This window comes from Eurosta solidaginis, chromosome 4, assembly GCF_040869045.1.
Source record: "Eurosta solidaginis isolate ZX-2024a chromosome 4, ASM4086904v1, whole genome shotgun sequence".
In the NCBI taxonomy this organism is placed as follows: Eukaryota; Metazoa; Arthropoda; class Insecta; order Diptera; family Tephritidae; genus Eurosta; species Eurosta solidaginis.
The window spans coordinates 36,669,068-36,694,749 of record NC_090322.1 but is presented as its reverse complement, the minus strand read 5'-3'; the positions used below and the strand labels follow the sequence as shown (position 1 = coordinate 36,694,749).

The window sequence follows — 25,682 nt, the reverse complement described above, 5'->3', positions numbered from 1 at the left end:
CCATTCTGGTAGCATTTAGCTCATACCTTTAGTGTTATAACGATTTCATATTTCGTATATCTTTATTAGCTCAAATGGTAAAAACCTTATTGACTAGAATACAGATTAACTTAGTACTAGTTTAACAATTTTAAAATGAGATTTACTGAGATAAGTAATAAGACTCAAAGCGTGCCTTAAACAGAGGCCTTGGCATGGCAAAGTCCAAAGCAAGGCTTCTGGATGCGATTAAATTCTACAAGACCTCCTAGCAGAGGTGCAAAACCGAAGTAATTCGAATGCAGCACTTCAATGCGGAATATACTGTGAAAGCAGAGAGCTCTGTTAGACACATTGAAAGTCAACTGCCCAAGTAATTCTGAACAGTCAATGGCACCGGATATTATGTACTAAATAAACATTACGTTTTGAACAAAACGTCTAAATTAAAATGACAAGACATTGATGAGCATGCATCTAGGCATTGTAGGGTAGCAGGGGATTAACAAAGTGTAGAGGTTGAAGAGTGTGAAGATTATATTGGATTCCAGATGACTGCAACATATTCTAGCTTAGAACGCACTAAGGCATTTAAGATTTCATACGGGTCCCTGAAATCCTTAGCATATTCTCGCAAGAAAGTTTACTTGATTACCAAAAGTAAAATATGAGTAAAAAATTCCGCCAAGATTGCGAAACTCATTAATTGACGCAAGAGTTTCATTTGAAATCGAGTACACGAAAGAAAACACATTCATAGACTTAGTATACGTTATGTGACAGCATTTACTAATATTATGTCGCAGATTATTTTGAAAGTCCCAATTATTAAGAGCAATCAGATCTTCTTGCAGACGCAATGCATCAAAAGTACAGGAGATCCTCCGAAAAAGTTTTAAGTTGTCAGCATAAAGCAAATAATTCGAACTGTTTATGCATTAGCCAACATCATTAATAAACAGTAAGAACAAAATAGGACCAAGGATGCTTCATAAGACTTAGTTTTCTAGATTTACAACAAAAGAGATTCTATTTTCCAAATAGGACTTCAGCCACGACAGAAAGCTTGAGTGAAAACCCTAGTTTTCCAAGTTTTCACAGAAGTAATTTATACGAAACTGTGTTGTCAAAAGCCTTAGAAAAATCCGTATATCCCTCCGACTAGCGATGAATAAATTCAACACATAGCGTTGTCGTCTGGCTAGACGAAATTTGATACTTTTAACTTTATCCAGAAATATTTGAATTTTTATTGAAATTTTTAAGAAAACTCCTCGCACACTGTGATTACCTAGAAATAAGTTTGAATTTTTATTGATAAATTTTGAAATGAATTCGAACTACGAGGTCTTATAGGCGTGAAAATATGTTCGTCTAGCCAGACGACAACGCTGAAATATGACATAATCAACTTTGATACAAAAGAAGATAAAAAAAAAATATTCATTTCCGAATTATTATAAAGACCGCTCTAAACTTAAAAGGTCACTAAAGCTTTTCATTCTAGGGTGGGCAGCAGTAAAGTTATTCACGAAAATAAAGCTTTCTCGTCTGGCCAGACGCCACAATCTATCGGAGGGAGATATGTTGTCAAATTCACATCCAATCCATCCTTAAACGAAGAGACAAAAAACTGAGAGAAATCCGCCAGATTTGTGATAGTCGACCGTCCTGCAATAAAACCATGCTGATATGTGTAGATCGACTATTCTATTTATAGCGAATGATAAATTGGCTCTAACTACCTTTTCAAAAAGTTCTGAACAGGTTGACAGTTTAGATATTGGCCTGCAATTCTTCACTTCATTTTTATTGCCACACTTGAAGATAGTATTGACCAAGGTAGTTTGTGAACCGCAAACAGAAGGAGAGAGATTCCTACTGAATGTCCGCCAAGTTTAGCACATAAGCATATAAACATTCAGTAGCATTTTTAGCAAAGAAAATATATGTCCAGTCTATTTCAGATATGAGAGAGTTTAGAGGTTCATAATTTACAAATTTAAAGTTATAGGAGCGCCCATAATTATTAAAACTAGCCGGACCAATGCGCATCTTGCGCAACAAATATAAAAGTCTCATATCAAATATAAAGAGAAATCAGCTGCTCAATCAATCAACCATCTATCAATAAAAACTTACATGCGCTTGCGCTGCTATCTGGCGAATGTTAGCAACTGCCGGTTATGCAGTGTTAGTTCTAATCAAATATTCACAATAGTGCCATAGTACAACCAGATTTCTTTGTGTGCTCACAATCGTTTATTTTTATATAGGCCAAATATATTATTGACTTGTGCACAGTACAGCGAATCTGTGCTGCAAGGCGGAATGTAAGAGACGCAGATAAATAAATTGCCAGATGGTTCAGTAATACAGACGCAAAGCCGGTCCAAGAGAGTGTCACCATTAGAGAGCGGAACAAAAGAAGAGAGAAGAGAATGCCTTACAGCAATTAACACCCGACTGCCTCTGAGGCGCACTGTTTTGATGAGGTCTTTCGATAAGCTTGAAACAGACTTTGACCAAAAACTTTTGATTCAGAGAAGTCATTATTAAGTCAAGTCTCAATTATAAACAGAGTAATAACGACTGGCGCCGTGATGTGGTGGCAGCGTGATCCACCCACAACACCAACGGTCTTGGGTTCAAGTCTCGGGCAAAGCAATATTAAACGTTTAAAAATTTCAATTAGAACAGGTGGTTTAATAAGCGGCCTCACCCCTCGTGTGTTTTGGCCAACACTTCGAGGTTTATTTCTGCCATGAAAAGCATCTCAGTGAAAACTCATCTGCCTTGCAGATGCCGTTCGAATTCGGCATAAAACATGTAGAGCCCTATCGCCAATTTTTAAGGAAAACTAGAAGAAAGACGACGCAAATTGAAAGAGAAGCTCGGTTTAAAATCTCTTCGGGAAATGGAAAAAGTGCGATAATTCCTTACCAAAGATGGATAAAGTGACTAAACTTGATATGTGAATTCACTTTATGACAAAAACAGAAATTTGGCGAAAATTGCTTATATATACTTTTCTCAAAAGCCGAAAATCAATTAAAAAGTCCAAGAATTTTCAGTGCGGTGGCCACGGGGTGTGGAGGTAGAGTGGCTGTCCACTACACCGACAAGGGTTTTACCAACAAGGAAAACAATTTTCTAAGCGCGGTCGCCTATGAAAAGCTTTTTGGCGAAAAATACTGTAATTCTAAGTTATCAAAATTATGGTAAACATTATTTTTTCATAAAAGAAAACACTTTCAGAAATTCAACACGCTTATTTAAACTGTCTGAATATTGAATGGATATTGAGTTTCTAAACACCCTACAACTGTCTATCAAATTGTATAGTCTCCAAGGTGATCTTTCCCACAAATCACCTTCCCTCCTTTTCAAAGAAAAAAATTAAGTACATAAGTCCTGCACTAAGGCCGACATTGAATAATTTTAAACCATAACTATTTTCGGATATTATTTTGTATCTTCCCACACACGGACCTTCTTACTTGTCTCTTTATAGTTAAGATCTAATAAGACAATGATTCCGTTTTTGGCATAATAGTGCTGATCCTTTATTGTCTAAAGCTTTCTACATAGCCTTTTCAGTCATTTCTTGTATAAGATCATTTTTTCCAGCTACTTGCTTTTCATCCTCTCAATTACTTATAATAGAACTTCGCCGCGAGGATACTTGCATGCGCGTCACAACTTTAGCCTCTCCATATACACCCCCCCCCCCCTGCTGCTTACTGGGTAACGTTGAAGAACACTAAACTTTCGTCAAAATATTTTTCTTTATTTTTTTTATATTCATCTAACATTTTTCATTACTAGCTCTCTTAAGCGCATTTAATTCCCGACAATAAAAATGTTTTTGAACTCTGCTAACACTTTTAATCTGCATGTTAAGTTACGTAACATTTTTATTTTATTTTTTTTTTTTTAATTTTATAACCAAGTGGTCATACTTAACGTTGCGCAGTTTTCGTTTGCATATGTGCATGTCGTTGAGCTACTTCTTTCGCCCGTTGGGCTTAGCACCTGACCACAAGCTTAACGTAGAATATTAATAGCATACAATTCATAGAGATATTTTTATATGCATGTGTTTGTGACTTTATGACATTTCATTACTCATATATCAAATTTTTTTCAACATTACTTCCCTGCGAAAAATCGTTTCTATAATCGCTAAACCGAGTGGTCTGCGAGTCATCTTTTTTTTTATCTACTGTGCGGTATAATTGAAGCACTCTAGTTCCTTTTGGGTACAGTTGGAACTAGTCAATCGGAAAACTTTTAAAGCCAATTTTAAGGTATAGTGAAAAATAGACAACGAAATGGTTGGGAAAAAAATAAAAATTAAATGGAATCAAAACAAATTTTTTCATAAAGCGATTTATATTTCTGTATGTAATATGTGTTCTAAATATGAGTCAAATCGGACCACAAATTCGATTTTTTTGAATATCTCGATCTATGCGCCACCTATCGGAGTTTTTTCTTATTATTGCATTGTCATCGGGTTCTGAACTATATTCTAAGTTTCAAGCTTGTAGCTTATCGGGAAGTTACTTAAATTTCAACTACAAAATTCTGTTCGCTACCGTTTAATAATACAAAACCCCATATAGAGCCCAAGAAACTAGTGTCCTATGTTCCATTATTTTGAATTTATTTTTGTGATAAAAGCTTCGAATTGATAATAATATAATAACATATAAGTAATAATAACTTTATTTTCTATTCTATCATTTATTTTTATTTATTTTTTTCTTAGTTGAAAAAATTTTATATCTCTGTTTGCCATAAGTCGAACCAAAATTCATCAATCCTTGCGAAATTTGGTAGGAGATTAGATTCTAGGACGATAACGGTTTTCTGTGAAAAAAGGCGAAATCGGTTGAAGCCACGCCCAGTTTTTATACACAGTTGACCGTCTGTTCTTCCTCTCGGGCGTTAACACGATAACTTGAGCAAAAATCCATATATCTTTACTAAACTCAGTTCACGCACTTATCTGAATTCACTTTGTATTGGTATAAAAAATGGCCGAAATCCGCCTATGACCACGCCCACTTTTTCGATGCCTCACTTTTCGAAAATTACGAAAAATAAAAAAAATGCCATAATTCTATACCAAATACGAAAAAAGGGATGAAACATGGTAATTTGATTGGTTTATTGACGCAAAATATAACTTCAGAAAAAAACTTTGTAAAATGGGTGTGGTGGCACCTTCCATATTAAGAAAAACAAAATGAAAAAGTTCTGCAGGGCGAGATTAAAAGCCATTGGAATCTTGGCAGGAATATTGTTCGTGGTATTACATATATAAATAAATTAGCGGTACCCGACAGATGATGGTCTGGGTCACCCTGGTCCACATTTTGGTCGATATCTCGAAAACGCCTTCACATATACAACTACCACCACTCCCTTTTAAAACCCTGATTAATACCTTTAATTTGATACCCATATCGTATAAACACATTATAGAGTCACCCCTGGTCCACCTTTATGACGACATCTCGAAAAGGCGTCCACCTATAGAACTAAGGCCCACTCCCTTTTAAAATGCTCATTATCGCCTTTCGTCTGATACCCATATTGTACCAACGCATTCTAGAGTCAACCCTGGTCCACCTTTATAACGATATCCCGAAAAGGCATCCACCTATAGAACAAAGGCCCACTCCCTTTTAAAATTCTCATTAACACCTTTCATTTGATACCCATATCGTACAAACAAATTCTAGAGTCACCCCTGGTCCACCTTTATGGCGATATCTCGAAAAGGCTTCCACCTATAGAACTAAGGCCCACTCCCTTTTAAAATACTCATTAATACCTTTCATTTGATACCCATATCGTACAAACAAATTCTAGAGTCACCCCTGGTCCACCTTTATGGCGATATCTCGAAAAGGCGTCCACCTATAGAACTAAGGCCTACTTCCTTTTAAAATACTCACTAACACCTTTCATTTGATACCCATATTGTACAAACGTATTCTAGAGTCACCCCTGGCCCACCTTTATGGCGATATCTCGAAAAGGCGTCCACTTATAGAACTAAGGCCCACTCCCTTTTAAAATACTCATTAACACCTTTCATTTGATACAAACTGTACAAACATACAAACATACATACATTTTGTACATATTGTACAAACACATTTTAGAGTCACCCCTGGTCCACCTTTATGGCGATATCCCTAAATGGCGTCCACCTATAGAACCATGGCCCTCTTAAAATACTCTTTAATACCATCCATTTGATACGCATGTCATGCAAACACATTTCAGGGTTACCCTAGGTTCATTTTCCTACATGGTGATTTTCCCTTATGTTGTCTCCATAGCTCTCAACTGAGTATGTAATATTCGGTTACACCCGAACTTAGCCTTCCTTACGTGTTTGCTATTCCTTTACTCACTATTTAGTTACATGCAAATTCTATATGCTTTTTATACTCAGTTGAGCAGAGCTCACAGAGTATATTAAGTTTGATTGGATAACGGTTGGTTGTACATATATAAAGGAATCGAGATAGATATAGACTTCCATATATCAAAATAATCAGGATCGAAAAAAAATTTGATTGAGCCATGTCCGTCCGTCCGTCCGTTAACACGATAACTTGAGTAAATTTTGAGGTATCTTGATGAAATTTGGTATGTAGGTTCCTGAGCACTCATCTCAGATCGCTATTTAAACTGAACGATATCGGACTATAACCACGCCCACTTTTTCGATATCGAAAATTTCGAAAAACCGAAAAAGTGCGATAACTCATTACAAAAGACAGATAAAGCGACGAAACTTGGTAGATGGGTTGCCGTTATGACGCAGAATAGAAAATTAGTAAGATTTTGGACAATGCGCGTGGCACCGCCCACTTTTACAAGAAGGTAATTTAAAAGTTTTGCAAGCTGTAATTTGGCAGTCGGTGAAGATATCATGATGAAATTTGGCAGGAACGTTACTACTATTACTCTATATGTGCTAAATAAAAATTAGCAAAATTGGATGAAGAACACGCCCACTTTTTAAAAAAAAAAATTTTTAAATTCAAATTTTAACAAAAAATTTAATATCTTTACTGTATATAAGTAAATTAAGTCAAAATTCAACTCCAGTAATGATATGATGCAACAAAATACAAAACTAAAAGAAAATTTCAAAATGGGCGTGGCTCCGCCCATTTTCATTTAGTTTGTCTAGAATACTTTTATTGCCATAAGTCGAACAAAAATTTACCAATCCTTCTCAAATTTGGTAGGAGCATAGATTCTATGACGGTAACTGTTCTCTGTGAAAATGGGCGAAATCGGTTGAAGCCACGCCCAGTTTTTATAGACAGTCCACCGTCTGTCCTTCCGCTCGGCCATTAACACAATAACTTGAGCAAAATCCGATATATTTTTACTAAACTTAGCCCACGTACTTACCTGAGCTCGCTTTTTCTTGGTATAAAAAATGGGCGAAATCTGACCATAACCACGCCCACTTTATCGATATCGAAAATTACGAAATATGAAAAAAATGCCATAATTCTATACCAAATACGAAAAAAGTGATGAAACATGGTAACTGGATTGGTTTATTGACGCAAAATATAACTTTGGAAAAAACTTTGTAAAATGGGTGTGACACCTACCATATTAAGTAGAAGAAAATGAAAAAGTTCTACAAGGCGAAATCAACAGCCCTTGGAATCTTGGCAGGAATACTGTTAGTGGTATTGCATGTATAAATAAATTAGCAGTACCCGACAGATGATTTTCTGGATCACCTGGTCCACATTTTGGTCGATATCGCGAGAACGCCTTCACATATACATCTAAGGGCCACTCGCTTTTAAAACCCTCATTAATACCTTTAATTTGATATCCATATCGTACAAAAACATGCCAGAGTCACCCCTGTCCCACCCTAATGGCGATATCTCGAAAAGGCGTCTACCTATAGACCTAATGCCCCCTCCCTCTTAAAATGCTCAGTAACACCTTTCGTTTGATACCCATATCGTACAAACATTCTAGAGTCACCCCTGGCCCACCCTAATGGCGATATCTCGAAAAGGCGTCCACCTATAGACCTAGTGTCCACTCCCTCTTAAAATGCTCAGTAACACCTTTCGTTTGATACCCATATCGTACAAACATTCTAGAGTCACCCCTGGCCCACCCTAATGGCGATATCTCGAAAAGGCGTCCACCTATAGACCTAATGCCCACTCCCTCTTAAAATGCTCAGTAACAGCTTTCGTTTGATACCCATATCGTACAAACATTCTAGAGTCACACCTGGCCCACCCTAATGGCGATATTTCGAAAAGGCGTCCACCTATAGAACTAAGGATTACTCCCTTTTAAAATACTCATTACCACCTTTCATTTGATACCCATATCGTACAAACACATTCTAGAGTCACCCTGGCCCACCCTAATGGCGATATCTCGAAAAGGCGTCCACCTATAGACCTAATGTCCACTCCCTCTTAAAATGCTCAGTAACACCTTTTGTTTGATACCCATATCGTACAAACATGCTAGAGTCACCCCTGGCCCACCCTAATGGCGATATCTCGAAAAGGCGTCCACCTATAGACCTAATGTCCACTCCCTCTTAAAATGCTCAGTAACACCTTTCGTTTGATACCCATATCGTACAAACATTCTAGAGTCACCCCTGTCCCACCCTAATGGCGATATCTCGAAAAGGCGTCCACCTATAGACCTAATGCCCACTCCCTCTTAAAATGCTCAGTAACACCTTTCGTTTGATACCCATATCGTACAAACATTTTAGAGTCACACCTGGCCCACCCTAATGGCGATATCTCGAAAAGGCGTCCACCTATAGAACTAAGGATTACTCCCTTTTAAAATACTCATTACCACCTTTCATTTGATACCCATATCGTACAAACACATTCTAGAGTCACCCTGGCCCACCCTAATGGCGATATCTCGAAAAGGCGTCCACCTATAGACCTAATGCCCACTCCCTCTTAAAATGCTCAGTAACACCTTTCGTTTGATACCCATACCGTACAAACATTCTAGAGTCATCCTTGGTCCAGCTTTATGGCGATATCTCGAAAAGGCGTCCACCTATAGAACTAAGGATTACTCCCTTTTAAAATACTCTTTACCACCTTTCATTTGATACCCATATCGTACAAACACATTCTAGAGTCACCCTGGCCCACCCTAATGGCGATATCTCGAAAAGGCGTCCACCTATAGACCTAATGCCCACTCCCTCTTAAAATGCTCAGTAACACCTTTCGTTTGATACCCATATCGTACAAACATTCTAGAGTCACCCTTGGCCCACCTTTATGGCGATATCTCGAAAAGGCGTCCACCTATAGAACTAAGGATTACTCCCTTTTAAAATACTCCTTACCACCTTTCATTTGATACCCATATCGTACAAACACATTCTAGAGTCACCCCTGGCCCACCCTAATGGCGATATCTCGAAAAGGCGTCCACCTATAGACCTAATGCCCACTCCCTCTTAAAATGCTCAGTAACACCTTTCGTTTGATACCCATATCGTACAAACATTCTAGAGTCACCCCTGGCCCACCCTAATGGCGATATCTCGAAAGGGCGTCCACCTATAGACCTAATGCCCACTCCCTCTTAAAATGCTCAGTAACACCTTTCGTTTGATGCACATATCGTACAAACACATTCTAGAGTCACCCCTGGCCCACCCTAATGACGATATCTCGAAAAGGCGTCCACCCATAGACCTCATGCCCACTCCCTCTTAAAATGCTCAGTAACACCTTTCGTTTGATACCCATACCGTACAAACATTCTAGAGTCACCCCTGGCCCACCCTAATGGGCATATCTCGAAAAGGCGTCCACCGATAGACCTAAGGCCTACTCTCTCTTAAAATACTCTTTAATACCTTTCATTTGATACACATGTTATACAACCACATTCCAGGGTTACCCCAGATTGATTTTCCTTATTTTGTCTCCATAGCTCTCAACTGAGTATGTTATGTTCGGTTACACCCGAACTTAGCCTTCCTTACTTGTTTTGTTTGTTTTTTTAATCCTAATTGTGTGGAACATTTTTAGGCGCGCTTAGTAACATTGCATTTTTATAGTATTGCTTTTATTGGCAGTACTTCTGCTGTTCAATATTATATCAATATTATTATCTGTATATAATTATCGAGATATGCTCATAATGCTTTATGCAATTGTTTTTTGTTATTGATATTAGAAAAAATTGCATAGCTTAAAAACGGCGATGGTTACTAGCAAAAACAATTAATTAATCAAATCAAATTAATCAAACATATTGAATTTGAAAAAATATAAAGTCAGCAAGAGTTCACGTACGGGTAAAAGGAAGGCTTGTCCAACAGCACCCCTGAGCGAATAAAGAAGATATGTCTGATAATACCCGTAGGGTAAGTAGGGGATCTGTCCGACAGTACGTGAGTAGAGGCACAAAGAGGACCTGTCGAACAGTACCTGTAAGCACATACAAAAATAATAGAAAAATTAGCTATACGATAGTGCACGTAGGAGTATAAAGAGAGCCAGCGCACTGCCTTAAGTAGCCCAAAGAAACCATGTGTCTACACACCGTTGCGCCACCGCTAGGCATACCGGCACGATTAAATCGCCACTTCTATGCACGTGCATTTCTCTGCACACCCTTTTAGCATGCATAAATCGCGTCATTAGTAGAAAGGCCATTTTGTATCACAGTCCCACGTTCTACATGTATGCATATTAGAGAAACCAAAAATTTCTATGGAAAGCTACTCTCACAAAAACTCTCTGAATAGAGAAATATTCTCCGTGTAAACTAAGTCAATTTAACATTACCTCTTCTGTATTTTCCAATTCGGTGAGGCAGTGTGAACAAAAAGCATTGCCTTTATCATACGCTTATGTAAATACTCCTTGAAACCGGCGTATCCACTCGTTATCTGCTTGACTAACGTGAAGGTCCATCGACCATTCCTCGATTCTTTCTACCGCCATTCTTGCCAGCTAACTATTATTCGTGACCTTGCGCGTTTAGTGGTCGCCCAATTTTTATGTCATACGGATCGGCCATTTCACTTGACAGCAAAACAACTGGGATTTATTCGGTAAGTTGCTGGTATATCTCTTTCGTGGTTCATTTTAAATTCGTTGCATTGTGGTGCTGCGGCAAATACTAGCGAGCTAGTTACATTGGGCAATAGGTAGCTTCGACTGGGCCGCCGATGTTTGGAATTATTCGCAGATGGGATTCAGGGCTTGATAAGCGCAATACAAGTCTTTATTAAACTTTATTAAAACTTCCGAAACCCAATTGTCTACCTCACCAACGCGAGGGGAATCCTGTATCATACACATATTTAGCAGTTGAGGCTCTAGCGAACCCCAAGTTCGTCATGTTACTAGGGCGTGGAAATCGGGATGGCCTAGAAAGTTTAATGTGGTCATATTAATCATTCCGGAGATGGTCGGGCTAGTACTGTAATGGTGCTTTGTTACTGGAACGTACCGGATCTATATCCGGTAAAGTACAATCAACATCGATAACACAGCTCACAACCTTCAGGGAGTGTGTTTGTCGTTAATACAACAACAACAATTAATTTTATAAACTTTGTCTCCTACCGCCCTGAGGAGAACTAGTCAGACACCTCCCGTTAGGGTATAAATAGGTACAATAACCATACGACATGCTGAAACAAAAGGAATCACTCCAGCACATGCAAAGAGGTCAAAGCTGGCACATTACTTTGCGACTCAATCCGGACTTCATCGTTGACTTATCCCATTTTTTGCTGGGTACATTCATATATTTGTGCTCTTAATTTCGTCCCTCTAGTAGCAACTTGTTTGCATGCGTCTCCTTAAAATCTACATTTTCCATTTATTATTTTTTTTTTTTTTTAACATATCACATTCTCATTTTCATATTATTGTGCTTCAGTTGTTTTTTGCAGCTTATGAAAATTAAAATTATTGTAGCGTAAATAGTTGGCAAAGCGCATGTGGTTGAGTGGCCTTGTGAAGGGTAGTTATTAACAGGGGAGCGGAAACCTCATATAAATAGAAATGTGTGTGTGGAAAAGTGCCTGCATTATTAGTATACTTAAATAATATTTTATATGCAGCCATAAATAACTATTTATATTTTTGCAAATAAAATAAATTTGATGGCAGCAGCATATTTTCATTTTGATATTCGTGTGACTGCTTAGGAAACATGGTTTATGACATTTAGTAGACATACGTCAAATGTGTCTGACAGCTGTAGGCAATTTATAGCCAAACTTGCAGGCAAAAGGCTCTTAAAATGCAGTAAGTAAGGTTTTCCCTTGTGAAAGAACATTAGTAAATGTAACAACGCACACGTGATTGTGTGTGTGACTGTAACGTTAAGTATCAGAGTTTTTCCATAATTAGGTTCTAAATTTATAAAATGTTCGATGTCATATAATTTGGCTCTAAACTTAAAAAAAGTTCGATGTTTAAACATAACGTTTTCGTCGAATTATCGGTTGGTTATCGGCTTGTTATTTTCGTCGGTTTAATATAGAAGCTTTATCGGTATCGGTATGACAACAAACTGAGACGTCGTTAACAAATCCGTTATCACGCCGATAGCAAAATTATTGAACTCCTATATTAAATCAAATAACATTCGATAGCAAATCGATAACTTTTAGATAACAACTCGATAATTTTTTGACATATTGTTAACTTTTTGGTAAATCATCGATAACTTTTCGAAAATAAATTCTAAACAATCGATAGCTTTTTTATAAAAAATATTTCGAAAGCAGATTGGCAGCTATTCGATAAATAATCGATAGCTCTTCCGGTATTTTTTCGATACTAAAACGAACAAGTTGTCGATAAAAAATCCATAATTCTATGATAACCTTAGAAAGTTAAGGTAAGTTTATATTACTTCGATAACAAATCGATAACTACGATAAATCGTCCATGCTTCGTCGGCAACATACCCATTAAAAACCTTTCCTTTCCTTTCCTTTAATTTTCTTTTATTTTATTTTTTTTTCTTTTCTTTTCTTTTCTTTTCTTTTCATTTCTTTTCTTTTCTTTTCTTTTCTTTCCTTGCCTTGCCTTGCCTTGCCTTGATTTGCTGTCGAATTTTGCTCATATTGTACCCAACTTACGTTACAGTGTTTTGACAACACTTACGCTAAAATTCTGTATTACTACATACAGGATACCAATATAGGAACAGAAATAGGAATAGGAATACAAGTAGGAATAGAAAAGGGTGTAGGAGTAGGTATATGACTAAGGAAAGGGATATAAGTAGCAATTGGAATAGAAATAAGAAAAGGGAGAAACAAAAGGAGAATAATTGGAAGGGGAGAAGGAAAGGAAAAGAACGAAAAGAGGAAAAATTAACGCAAAATAGTAAGGGCATAGGAAGAAAGAAATATTAACACCACCAACAGAATTAGTAAGATGGTAGGGCCAGTGAAGAGAAAGAGAGAGAAAAACCTGTTCCTGTAAATCGAGCTCAAGAATGAAGCTCACAGCTTTTTGATCACCGACTTGAACGTGCCAATGCAGCTTCGGGCCCGACAAAGCTACTTTTGAAAGCACGACAAGCAAAATACTAAAAGAGATCAATTATAGGAGCATAAGCACAAACCATCGCTTCGTCGCCTTCGAAGGAACTTTACAAAGCAGCTGCCTGTATAATCCAACATGTGGATTTGATTCCTCTGAAAATCTTCTAAAGCGATTCTAAAGGTCGTTGAGAAATAGCACTAGGTTTGTCAGGATTTGAAAAGACCTTTTCGTTAAAAAAAAAATCGACACTAATCTAGGCTTTCGGCAAGAAAGTGCAACTTATTTCACAAAAATATTCATTATGACAATGACACTTGTGGACAGAGGAAGGCGAAGACTTTCATTGTGCCGGGAGAAGCAGGCAGACGTCACAATTTCGGGAGGAATTAAAAAGACACAGCAGCCACATATGATCCACCAAACAGGAAGGGCAGGGAGATCATGTGCAAATCCTACGATATGGAACTCACAAAGATGCTTGTATACCTAAAGAGAGAACACATGGGCATATAAACTACACACTTGCATCACGTGCATATAAGTCGAGTTGTGAGGTCTTTATTGACCGGTCAGTTCAACCTAACCCAACCTACCACTTGCATATTATTTGTGGCTCTAGGCGAGAAACGTCCTCAAAACTTGCATACCTCTAGGCTTTCTTTTTATTACAGAGATATTTAGCGCAGAAAGTTTGGCGATAATTTTGATGCGGTGTGTGCTAGCTAAAAGTTCAATAATCCTAAGCGCGATTAGTTCGTAAAATATTTGGAATTCATTCAAACCCATTAGAGCCTAATCTACTGTTAAATTAAAACATTTTAATTGAAATACAGAACCAAGAAAAAATTATTTTTCACTTAAATCCATTTAAATTCCAGGCATATATATAGAAATTTTCAGTCTCTAACTCAAACACGAAAATGCATTATAAATTGCTCACTTGACCTTTCGCATTTTAAGCGCGCTCATTCATTAATACAAAGCATTTAGATTTTAATGCCACAATCCTTCCGTCAAATAATTAAACTTTTTCTTTTTATTTTTTAACTAAAATTACGCACCAGCGCACGTTTTACAGAATGCGCATGGCTCAAGGTATTCCTCTTAATTTAATAGCATTTTCACCTGCTGTAGAGAAATAAAAATATAATTAAAATAAAAAATTGGCTTCTTTTTAATATTCTTGTGGGTATTATAATAACTCAAATGGGTTAAGCGCAGCCAACACAGCGCGGCCAAAACTCAACCACCAACAATAGCCATAATGCGCGTGTGCCACGTCAACTAAAAAAAATGGAAAATATAATGGTAGCTGTATGTATGTATGTATTTGTGTGTGTTTTGTGTTTAACTTAGTAAACGAAGTACCAAGCCATTGCACATTTAGCATTTTTTGTGCGCGATTTTAATCACCGTGTTGCTAAGCGCAAGAAAAATCCATTCAAATGGGCGTATAGCATATTTGCACGCTCAAAGTAAGTTTCCTAAGCACTCGTGTACTTGCTTGAGTCTGTGTGTGTGTTTGCATGTGTACGGTATGCTAATAATACACTTGAGCTACTCGTTAGCATTTTCGTGCTTATACTAAAGCGCCTACTTGTTTAATGTGTAGAGTTGGGTCGTTTCGTTCTGAACTTGTTCAATTGACCGGGTCTCTCAACTGAACAAGTGAACTAGATCTTCGATTTCGGTTCAATTTGTTCTTTTAGTTCGTTTTATCTAATGTTATTCTTTCTCTCATCTCGTTCGCGAACATACATATGTACCTAAATTCATACATACATACCATGGCGGAACGATACAAGGTGGCAGCATGGTTACATACCTACAAACATATATAAAAATTCTATGTACTTTGTTTTTGTAAATTCTATGAACAAATGTCAAAATCGTACTGCGCCGGAAGTTGATGTATCAAAACAAATAAAAAAAGTTTATAATCAGCTGTCCCATACTGCCACCTGTATCGTTCCGCTATGATACATACGCAGAAATTCACAGTGAGCACGAATGTCGATGATGCCACTTACACTAAAGATATGTGCTACAACAATACATGTATGGACTATTTATGAAAAACATGTTTTGTAAGAAACTATTACATTTACTAAACTTGAAAAGTTCATATTTACAATTTGTGTTTGTACTCTTTCAATTTCCTGAATCTTCCGAAATTTGTAACTTTTTTCTTTGAAGTTAATTATACATATAGGTATATATATTAACTTATTTATTCATAACACATTTAAATATACCTACACAAAGCATTGCTGCATACACACCCCAATCTATACCAGAAACGGTATAATATAGAGACATTGCATAGACGAAAAATCGTGTGAGGCAAGCTTCACAAAATTCTAGTAGGTCACATTCACCACTTACCACAGCAAAATTTGTTAAACTACCACTGTCTGTATTTGTTATTTAATAATTATTTGTACACTTTTTATTTAGCTAATGTGTTCAGAATTTTAACTTTTACTCACTAAAACTCCAATCAGTGTATTTCTGTGCTTAAATTATGTTAAAAATTGTGTTAAAGTTTTTGGTGTGGTGAAAGTGACCTACTAGAATTTTGTTACGCTCCGCTGCTTTCCACCGAAGTTCGCGCATGCAATATCTTTATATTCAAAAATTGTTGTCTATACTTGTTGGCTTTTTCCGCGGGGGCGAGCAGCAAATTTCCTTAAAAAAAAAGAACAAATGAACAAAAAGAACAACTTGTTCGTTCATCAGAAAAAGAACGAAAGATTCGAATCTCTGAAATGAACGAAAAAGCACAACTCTATTAATGTGCAACTGAAATAGACTTACACGCACCCATACATATTTAGGTGAATTTCGTGATGGAACTCTAATCATACGTTCTCTATGCTGCTTCAAACAGTTTTTCGGTAGCTTCTCTCTATTTAAGTTTTGTGAGAAGTTATGTTGAACTCGCCGAACAATTAAGACCTCACTTTGACTAAATGCGTCCACAGTACTACCAGCATGTGTTTACAACCAAACAGAAAAAACCCAACTAGGTACCAGAACTTATGTTATAGGACCAAACTTAATTATATCTTCGATATCTGGCAAATTCCCTAGTAGCTTGAGCGTTGACCTCCCGAGCGCAAGACACAAACAACACACGTGCTCAACCGTTTCTTCCTGCAGCTCACACTTCCTTCACTTGCTGTTACTAACCAGGCCTAACTTATAAGCATGTGACGCGAGAAGGCAGTGTTCAGTTATTATGCCCATTGTGTGCCTTAAGTTCTGTCACTTTAGAGATATGAGCAACTTTGTGAGTCGTAGGATTTGCACATGATCTTAGAAATTTTGCGGACCCGCGCTTCTGTCTACCCCTTTCTACCGTCGTCTATGGTTGATTAATTGTATGCTACACGCACCTTTGTCAGTTCATTGACCTTTTCGTTATCTTCTACTCTTTTATGATCGAGCACCCATTGTAGATGTTTTTTCCGGCCTGAAAGAAGTCTCGCAAATGCTTCTTTGCATTCTTTATGATGAACAGTTTAAGATTATTGCCTTGAGCACGCTTTCCCCACAATTTCTTCGCCTGAAAGGTAAAATATTGCTCTGACAGTCTGTAGCATCTACCTATTTCTGGATCAGCACAGTAAACAGCAGGTCCGACGCCTTAATTCGGAAACATCGGTATAAACATATATATTTTATTCTCCCATTTCCGCACCCTTGCGTTGAACCTCGGACTCCATTCTGTGTGGCACTGTGTAGTTTATTCCCCCTATATGCCGTACTGCTATGACCATAGGGCCTACACAGAAGCTGCACCGGGACCTGAAGTCTTGTTGTTGTTCAAGAGAAAACCCATCTTCTTCCAACATAGTTCGCGAGATCGAACCATATAACCGAATTGGTAAAATAAGGAGCATTGTATGTATGCAATTGGGTTCGTCTATATGCATCTTCATTCCAACGTAGGACATTCTTGATGCACTTAATGCTGTCGCAAATAGGAGACTTCAGCTTACAATAATGGCATAATATGAAATCGTCCTCTCTGAAGCTCCATTTGGATGCGTATGACTCGTTGAGGCTTTTTACCTCTTCCTGGACAAGTGTTAAATAGAGCAAGTTCGCTACACATTTTTTTAGGCTTACATAAGGGCGCCTCGAAGTGAGATTAAAACTTTTGGAAACTGTGAGCGTCATTGGACAAAAGGCTTGTTATTTTCCAAATTTCAAACAAAAATAAGATTTGTTACAATAGAGAGAGATAAAAGAAAAAGTAAGGAGGGATTTGTGAAGCGCACCCCTTTCAAGGGGTTGGCAGCCCAATTGCTTCTCCAACACAATTGTCAACCTCACGTAAACGGCACGGCATAACCTAAAAGGCTCAATGCGGTCATATTAAATCATTCCCGAGATTGTACCTTCATGTTGTTGTTGTAGCGAAAAGGACACTCCCCGAAGGCTTTGGGGAGTGTTATCGATGGTCCTTTGGCGGCTGCAGATCCGGTACTTTCTAGGCCATGCCGCCCTCCCATCCCCTAGATCCATGAGTAACTTGGGGTCGCCAAGTATCTGCTGTTAAACAAACAGGTTTTGCCGCGGGGAAGTGAGCTTGACAATTGGGTTGGAGAAGCTATAAATTGCGCTGCCGACCACTTGAAATGGTTGCGCTACATAACCCCTTGAGTCAATTTGATATTTTAGTCGCCTCTTACAACAGGCATACCTGTCGCGGGTATATATATTTTAAGCCCGCTAACTCGCTGGCGAGTTGTACTTTAATGTTGCTTGTTACCGAAACGTACCAGATCTATAGCTCACAAAGGGCCAACAACAGCGATAATATTCATCGAAACCTTCGGAGAATGTCTTTATCGCTACAACAATGACAACAACCGCAAAACAATTTTAAGGAGAAGATAAAAATAGAGATATTTGGAGAAGCTCGGTAGGGAAAAGGTAATGCAGAGTGCTTAAGTGGAAGAAAGATAAGTGTTTATCTTTAGTTAAAGCTAAGTAAAATAGAATTTATCAAAGTAAGCCTAATTTGCGATTTATCTGGGGTATCAACACCCCAGATAATATCTAATATTACATAATCTAGTTTCTCTCGGAAAGAGCAAATGCAACTTTCTTTTCACGTTAAGATGAGTTCTGCCAACAGATGTCGCTGAAGAAAGGTCGGTTTTACATTTTTTTACGAAATTTCTATATATGCAAATCAACAGAAGTTTTTCTTGGTAATTCAATTTGTTCTTTTAATTTTCTCTTTCTCAATTTTGGGCAATGGGCGTGGCACCACCCACTTTTAAAAGAAGGTAATTTAAAAGTTTTGAAAGCTGTACTTTGGCAGTCGTTGAAGATATCATGATGAAATTTGGCAGGAACGTTACTACTATTTCTACATATGCGCTAAATAAAAACGAGCAAAATCGGATGAAGAACACGCCCACTTTAAAAAAAAAAATTTGTTTAAGTTAAATTTTAACAAAAAATTTAATATCTTTCCTGTATATAAGTAAATGATGTCAACATTCATCTCCAGTAATGATATAGCGCAAAAAAATACAAAAATAAAAGAAAATTTCAAAATGGGCGTGGCTTCGCCCTTTTCCATTTAGTTTGTCTAGAATACATTTAATGCCATAAGTCGAACAAAAATTTACCAATCCTTGTCAAATTTGGTAGGGGAATAGATTATATGACGCTAACTGTTTCCTGTGAAAATGGGCGAAATCGGTTGAAGCCACGCCCAGTTTTTATACACAGTCGACCGTCTGTTCTTCCTCTCGGCCGTTAACACGACAACTTGAGCAAAAGTAGATATATCTTTACTAAACTTAGTTCACATACTTATCTGCACTCACTTCATCTTGCTATAAAAAATGGCCGAAATCGGCCTATGACCACCCACTTTTTCGATATCGAAAATTACGAAAAATGAAAAAAATGCCATAATTCTATATCAAATATGAAAAAAGGGATGAAACATGGTAATTGGATTAGTTTCATGAAGCAAAATATAACTTTAGAAAAAACTTTGTAAAATGGGTGCAACACCTACCATATTAAGTAGAAGAAAATTAAAAAGTTCTACAGGGCGAAATCAAAAGCCCTTGGAATCATGGCAGGAATACTGTTCGTGATATTACGTATATAAATAAATTAGCGGTACCCGACAGGTGATGTTCTGGTCACCCTGGTCTACATTTTGGTCGATATCTCGAAAACGCCCTCATATATACAACTAAGGGTCACTCCCTTTTAAAACCCTCATTAATACCTTTAATTTGATACCCATAAAGTACAAACACATTCTAGAGTCAGCCCTGGTCCACCTTTATGGCGATATCCCAAAATGGCGTCCACCTATAGAACTACAGCCCACTCCCTTTTAAAATACTCTTTAATACCTTCCATTTGAAAATCATGTCATACAAACACATTCCAGGGTTAGCCTAGGTTCATTTTCCTAAATGGTAATTTTCCCTCATTTTGTCTCCAAAGCTCTCAGCTTAGTATGTAATGTTCGGTTTCACCCGAACTTAGCCTTCCTTACTTGTTTTATTTTATTTTGTTTCTCAAAAAACACCAAAAATTTGCATGACTCCAACATGAATAACCTTGATTGTGTGACTTCGACACAACAAAACAATATGTGTGCACTCTTCATGTTTTTTTTTATTTTGTCTAACTTATGGTATTTTATTTTATTTTATTTTGTTTTATTTTATTTTAAGTTATTTTACTTTATTTTATTTTATATAAATTAATTTAAATTTATTTTGTTTTATTTCATTTTATTTTATTTTATTTCGTTTTATTTTATTTTAATTTATATTTTATTTTATTTTATTTCATTTAATTTCAAATTTCATTTTGTTTTATTTTATTTTGTTTTATTTTATTTTATTTTATTGTGTTTTATTTTATTTTATTTAATGTTATTTTATTTCATTTTATATTATTTTGTTTTATTTTATAACGAACACAAAAATTCACCAAAAACAAAAATATTTCAGCTCCAACTTCGATAATTTTATAGATTTTCGTTGTCACTGAAATCCGCACTTTGCTTTTATTTGCTGCTGTTTGCACTAATTTAACGACACAACAACACAACATATACGCACTCTTCTGTTATATTTTTATATTATTTTACTTTATTTAGATTAATATAGGTATGTTCATTTCATTTTGTTTAATATTATTACTGTAAAAAAAAAACGCACTAAAAATAATTGCGAATCCGACTTGAATGATCTCGTTTGCACTTTGCACACATTTTCTGATTCTCCCGTTGTACTTCACACAAAACAATTGTGTACACACTCTTCGTTCGTAAGCGTTTACTCTGAGTCAATTTTTTAATCAATAGTTGGCCTGCTACCATTTTCTCGCGAGATCAAATGTGAGTATATAGTTTGTTTATATGAAGTCGTCAAAGTTTTCTCAACACAACAACATGATATTAGTTAAGCAAAACAAACATAGCACAGTGGGCCAGGAAGGGGTCAAAAACGGCCAAAATTCCATGTTGGAATTTTAATTTTTCGTGTTATTAGCCAAAATATATTATAACTAAGGCAACTGTTCGTAAAATATTTTAGCAATTGCTTAATTATTAAGTTCACAATTTCAGTCTGATTAAGAGCGTTGGATTTAAATTTACAGGTGGGGTGTATATTGAAACTGAATTTTTCATTGCCTAAAATAGTAAAGCGGCCACCATGGTGTGATGGTAGTGTGCTCCGCCTACCACACGGTATGCCCTGGGTTCGCACCCCGGGCAAAGCAACATCAAAATTTTAGAAATAAGGTTTTTCAATTATAGGAAAATTTTTCTAAGCGGGGTTGCCCCTCGGCAGTGTTTGGCAAGCGCTCCGGGTGTATTTCTGCCATGAAAAGCTCTCAGTGAAAACTAATCTGCCTTGCAGATGCCCTTCGGAGGGCATAAAACATGTAGGTCCCGTCCGGCCAATTTGTAGGGAAAATCAAGAGGAGCACGACGCAAATTGGAAGAGAAGCTCGGCCTTAGATCTCTTCGGAGGTTATCGCGCCTTACATTTTTTTTTTTTTTTTTTTAAATAGTAAATATTTAACGTTCCTCTTCTTTTTCTTATTAACACTGTTCATTACGATAAAAAATAGTAAAAAGTGATTTAATGAAGTCCCTATTTATAAATTTTAGCGTATTTTATTGATTGAAATGTTCTTTTTTTATGAGGCGTGCTCCATATCGTTGGCCTGTACTCCTACGTACCACCTCCTATCACAAACGCTTAACATAAAATATATTCTACATTTAATATACTTTACGATGATCTTGCTAATTTTTGCATATTTTCGTTCATTTTTTAACTGGCGCTACTCCCGTCTGAGCAATTTTGGTCGTTCGATTCAAATTCACATTCATTATTTCCTTGAAATACATTATTGCCGTGGGTTTTTCGAGAATTGATGGTCAACTTTTAATTTACCGAATTGCAGTAATAATTAAATTAATATCAAGTATAAATTTTATTGAACTCAGCTTTTTTAGCATATTTTTTTAAATATTCGTGATTTTGTTTCTTTCGATTAAGTACATTTACGTAAATATGGCAGAATTTACTAAAAGGGAAATTCTTCAGCAGTTAGATGGTTTGAAAGATATTAATTTAGTCATGAACTAAATTTTTCAGAAAAAAAAATATAGATATTTCCAAAGTGGACAATAAGTTTTTTTCTAGACTGAAACTATCAATTAACTCTCTAAATGGTAAGCGGAATGTGAAATATAGCGCTGAATGTAGAATAAAATCTCGATTCGAACAAAAGCATGCAGAATGGTTGAATTCCAATTTTAATATCACGGAACTGGAAATTGAAGATTGTGTAATACAAGAGCAGAGCTCTCGCCCTCGCCCTGGCCATCCGAGTCTTAAATTTGATGACAAATCTTCTCGATCTAAACGACGTGAAGTTTAAAAATTAACTCGCATCAAAAACATAGCCCAGAACCGTTTTTAATAGCATGTCGCCAGTCAGCAAGTAGAAGTGGGAACAAAGATTTTTATTCAGTCATAAGTTTTGTTTTAAAAAATATTGAGCAACCAAGAAAAGTTCGAAAATTGTTTGAAAGTTCAATCCAAGCAAAAACCACTGAAGAAGCTTTAGCCTTTTTGTTGAACAATAATCTTTCAATATCAAGTGATGCCGATATCTGGCTACCATATAATGATGTAAGGGAAATGAAGTCTCAATGTAGACCATCCAAAGAATACATCTCTATTTCTGAGAACAGAATTGAGGTGTCACTACAAGCTTTGTTAAACCACACAGTAAAGAGAATTGTTGAATTGCAGAAGGATGTTATTATACATGATATGATTGCAAACGGCGCTATGGAATCGACTGCTGTTTTAATATGTTCACGGGGATTTGATAGCAGTTCTGGTCATTCAGCTTATAAACAACTTTATAAATCAATTCCTGATGAAAACCTTTCGAAGCCAACTGACCAAAATTGGTTTGCAACTATGCTCGTTCCACAACGAATGTTAACCGTAAATAATAATGTTTTGTGAAATAAGAGATCACCACAATCAGCCAGATTTTGTCGACCTATATCTTTGGAAAATGTTTCTGAATCAGCCGAAGTCATCCTAAGGCAAAAGTTGAATATAGAGGATCACATCGACAAGTAAGAAAGTTTTCAATACATTTCTTTTTGTTCCTGACTCTAATAGATGGCAAGGTGCTCAACATCATTACGGGTACTAAAAGTATGCAAACATGTCCTGTTTGTCATGCCACACCCAAATTAATTAACGATCATTCGAATAAGCTAAAAGGAGTTTTTTTACCGAACTCAAAATCCCTTGTCTATGAAATTAGCCCACAACATGCGTGGATTAACGTTTTCGGCTGTTTTTTAAAAATCTCATATAGGCTGGATCTTAAGATATGGCAAATACGTACCTCTGATCAAAAATCAATATTTGCTGAAAGAAAGAAACACATCCACGAAAAGTTTAGATCTAAATTAGGACTTATTGTGGATAAGCCAAAAGCAGAAGGTTCTGGAAATACCATTGACGGTAACACTGCCCGGAAAACTTTTGAAAATCTAGATATACTAAGTCAATGTTTTGGAATTGACTTTGAGTTATTGAAAGAGATAAAGACAATTTTGATCGCCATTTCAATTCATCTTCCAGTAGATCCTATGAAATTTCAAAGCGTTTGTGACTCTGCTGCTCAGAAATATGTAAATCTCTATCCTTGGTACCCTATGCCATCAACATTGCATAAACTGCTTCCGCATGGTGCTGATATTATTAGTACAAGTATACTACCTGTTGGTGTTTTAGAGGAAGAAGATTCTGAAGCCCGAAATAAGGACTACAAGAATTTCAGACGAGCTCATAGCAGGAAGCATAACAGAGAATCTAATATTGAGGATATTTTTAACAGAGCAATGAACACATCTTATATAATAATATCAAGTATTGGTCTCAAAATGCGTTTAAAACATAAGCAATGTTTGTCAATTCCAACAGAAGTGCGCAATTTGCTCAGTATGCCAGAAGTTGAATCCAAATCAGCTGCTGTATTTGTGGAAGAAAATGAGGAAGATGTAGATGAAAGTGGACTATTTCAAACTTCAGGCATGTTGGATGATGTTGTACTGTCAGATGATGAACTCGAATAAAACATCACAGATAATCTTTTTTTATAGGGAAAACATTTTTTTTAACTCAAACTTTAAATAAAACTCACTTAAAATTAAAAATTATAGATTCAAAAAACAAAAAAATAATAATTTAAAACAAGTTACAAAAAAAGTCTGAAGTTAGAAAAAAACAAAGAAAAAAATATAATTAAAAAAAATTACAAACAAACGAACTTTTTTTACTCACAATTTAAAAAAATTAAAACCAAAAAATGAAAAATTGGAATAACCATACCAACGTATTTTTTAAAAAACTTCTAGAAACCTTCTCTAATCGTGAAGAGCAGTTCGCTCGTCTCGCTATTTTACTGTGTTGTGGTTTTATCTGTAAAACTTTCCGCAACATTGATTTGTTTCTCCCTTTGCAATATTTTGGGCATTGCGACTACGTATTTTTTGGGCTGTGGATACAAAATATACTCCTTCGCTTTGGAGAACGATCGGTAGACTACTGTTCTGATGCTGCAAAGGGTTTTGGATTCAATTGGCAGCTTGGTAATACTCCCTTTAACTATGACAAGGTGCTAATTTTACTCAAATTTATCAACTGAAGTCCATTACATATATCTGCTGAATTGAAGCATTGTAGTGGTTTATTTGGTTCGTTCCACAACATTTGGCATTTTTTCTGATCTACACGTTTTTATAGACATCTATCCATATGAGTAAAATAAAAAAAACAAATGAATACCTGTGAGCTATTAGCGCAACAGTCAGGAACGAAAAAACTGCTTTGTTGCTTTGTTCATCTTCTTGATCTTCTATGAGTAAACCGGAAGCTCTTTGTTACTTCCCTTTATTTTATCAATCACTTTGTGGCAGCAGCAGCACCCATTGCTGGCTACCCTAGCAATGACTTCAGGTCAAATAGTGGAAAAGAAACAGAACTCCTACACTCAGAGAAAAACGCCGTTCTAAAATCCAGCACCACCGGACTCAATTCAAGCTTTTCATGTTCTTACATTTTTGTTCTTGAAAAACGAACGACCTGTTCTCAAAACAACAACCTTGTTCTTGAACTGACAACCATTTTCTTGAAAAGAGAACGGCTGGTCTTAAAATATGAACAAATGTTCTATTAATGAGAACAGTGTTCTTAAATTAAGAACAATGTTCTTAAATTAAGTTCAAGAAAAAAGAGACAGTATAATTCGTGTGCACTACAATGTTAAATACAACATTTGGCACAAGCTACCAAGCAGTTGTATTAGCCCAGCGGCTATGATGTTGCGGTTGCTATCGTGTGACGCGAGTTCGATCGCCGTCAAACTCTAAAATTTTTTAAAATAATTTTTTTATATTCTATTTTTTTAACTCTTATTTTTCGTTCAGCTCCATTCACATATGCACAGCTGATTCTCAAACTTGTTATGAAATGTTTTAAATATATATTCAGATTG

The 25,682-nt window shown here is 36.4% G+C and overlaps 1 protein-coding gene and 1 long non-coding RNA gene across 5 annotated transcripts in view; one reads left to right on the top strand and one right to left on the bottom strand.

Moving 5' to 3' along the window:
- LOC137249612 (uncharacterized) overlaps window positions 1-21,053 on the bottom strand; it is a 428,410-nt gene extending 407,357 nt beyond the window's left edge. Inside the window, exon 1 of the long non-coding RNA XR_010952457.1 lies at window positions 20,125-21,053. This is a non-coding gene — a long non-coding RNA (uncharacterized lncRNA). The remainder of the gene's footprint in view (window positions 1-20,124) is intronic.
- The window catches only part of futsch, a 391,676-nt gene that overhangs the window by 278,130 nt on the left and 87,864 nt on the right, over window positions 1-25,682 (top strand). The gene's annotated exons all lie outside the window — the stretch shown is intronic.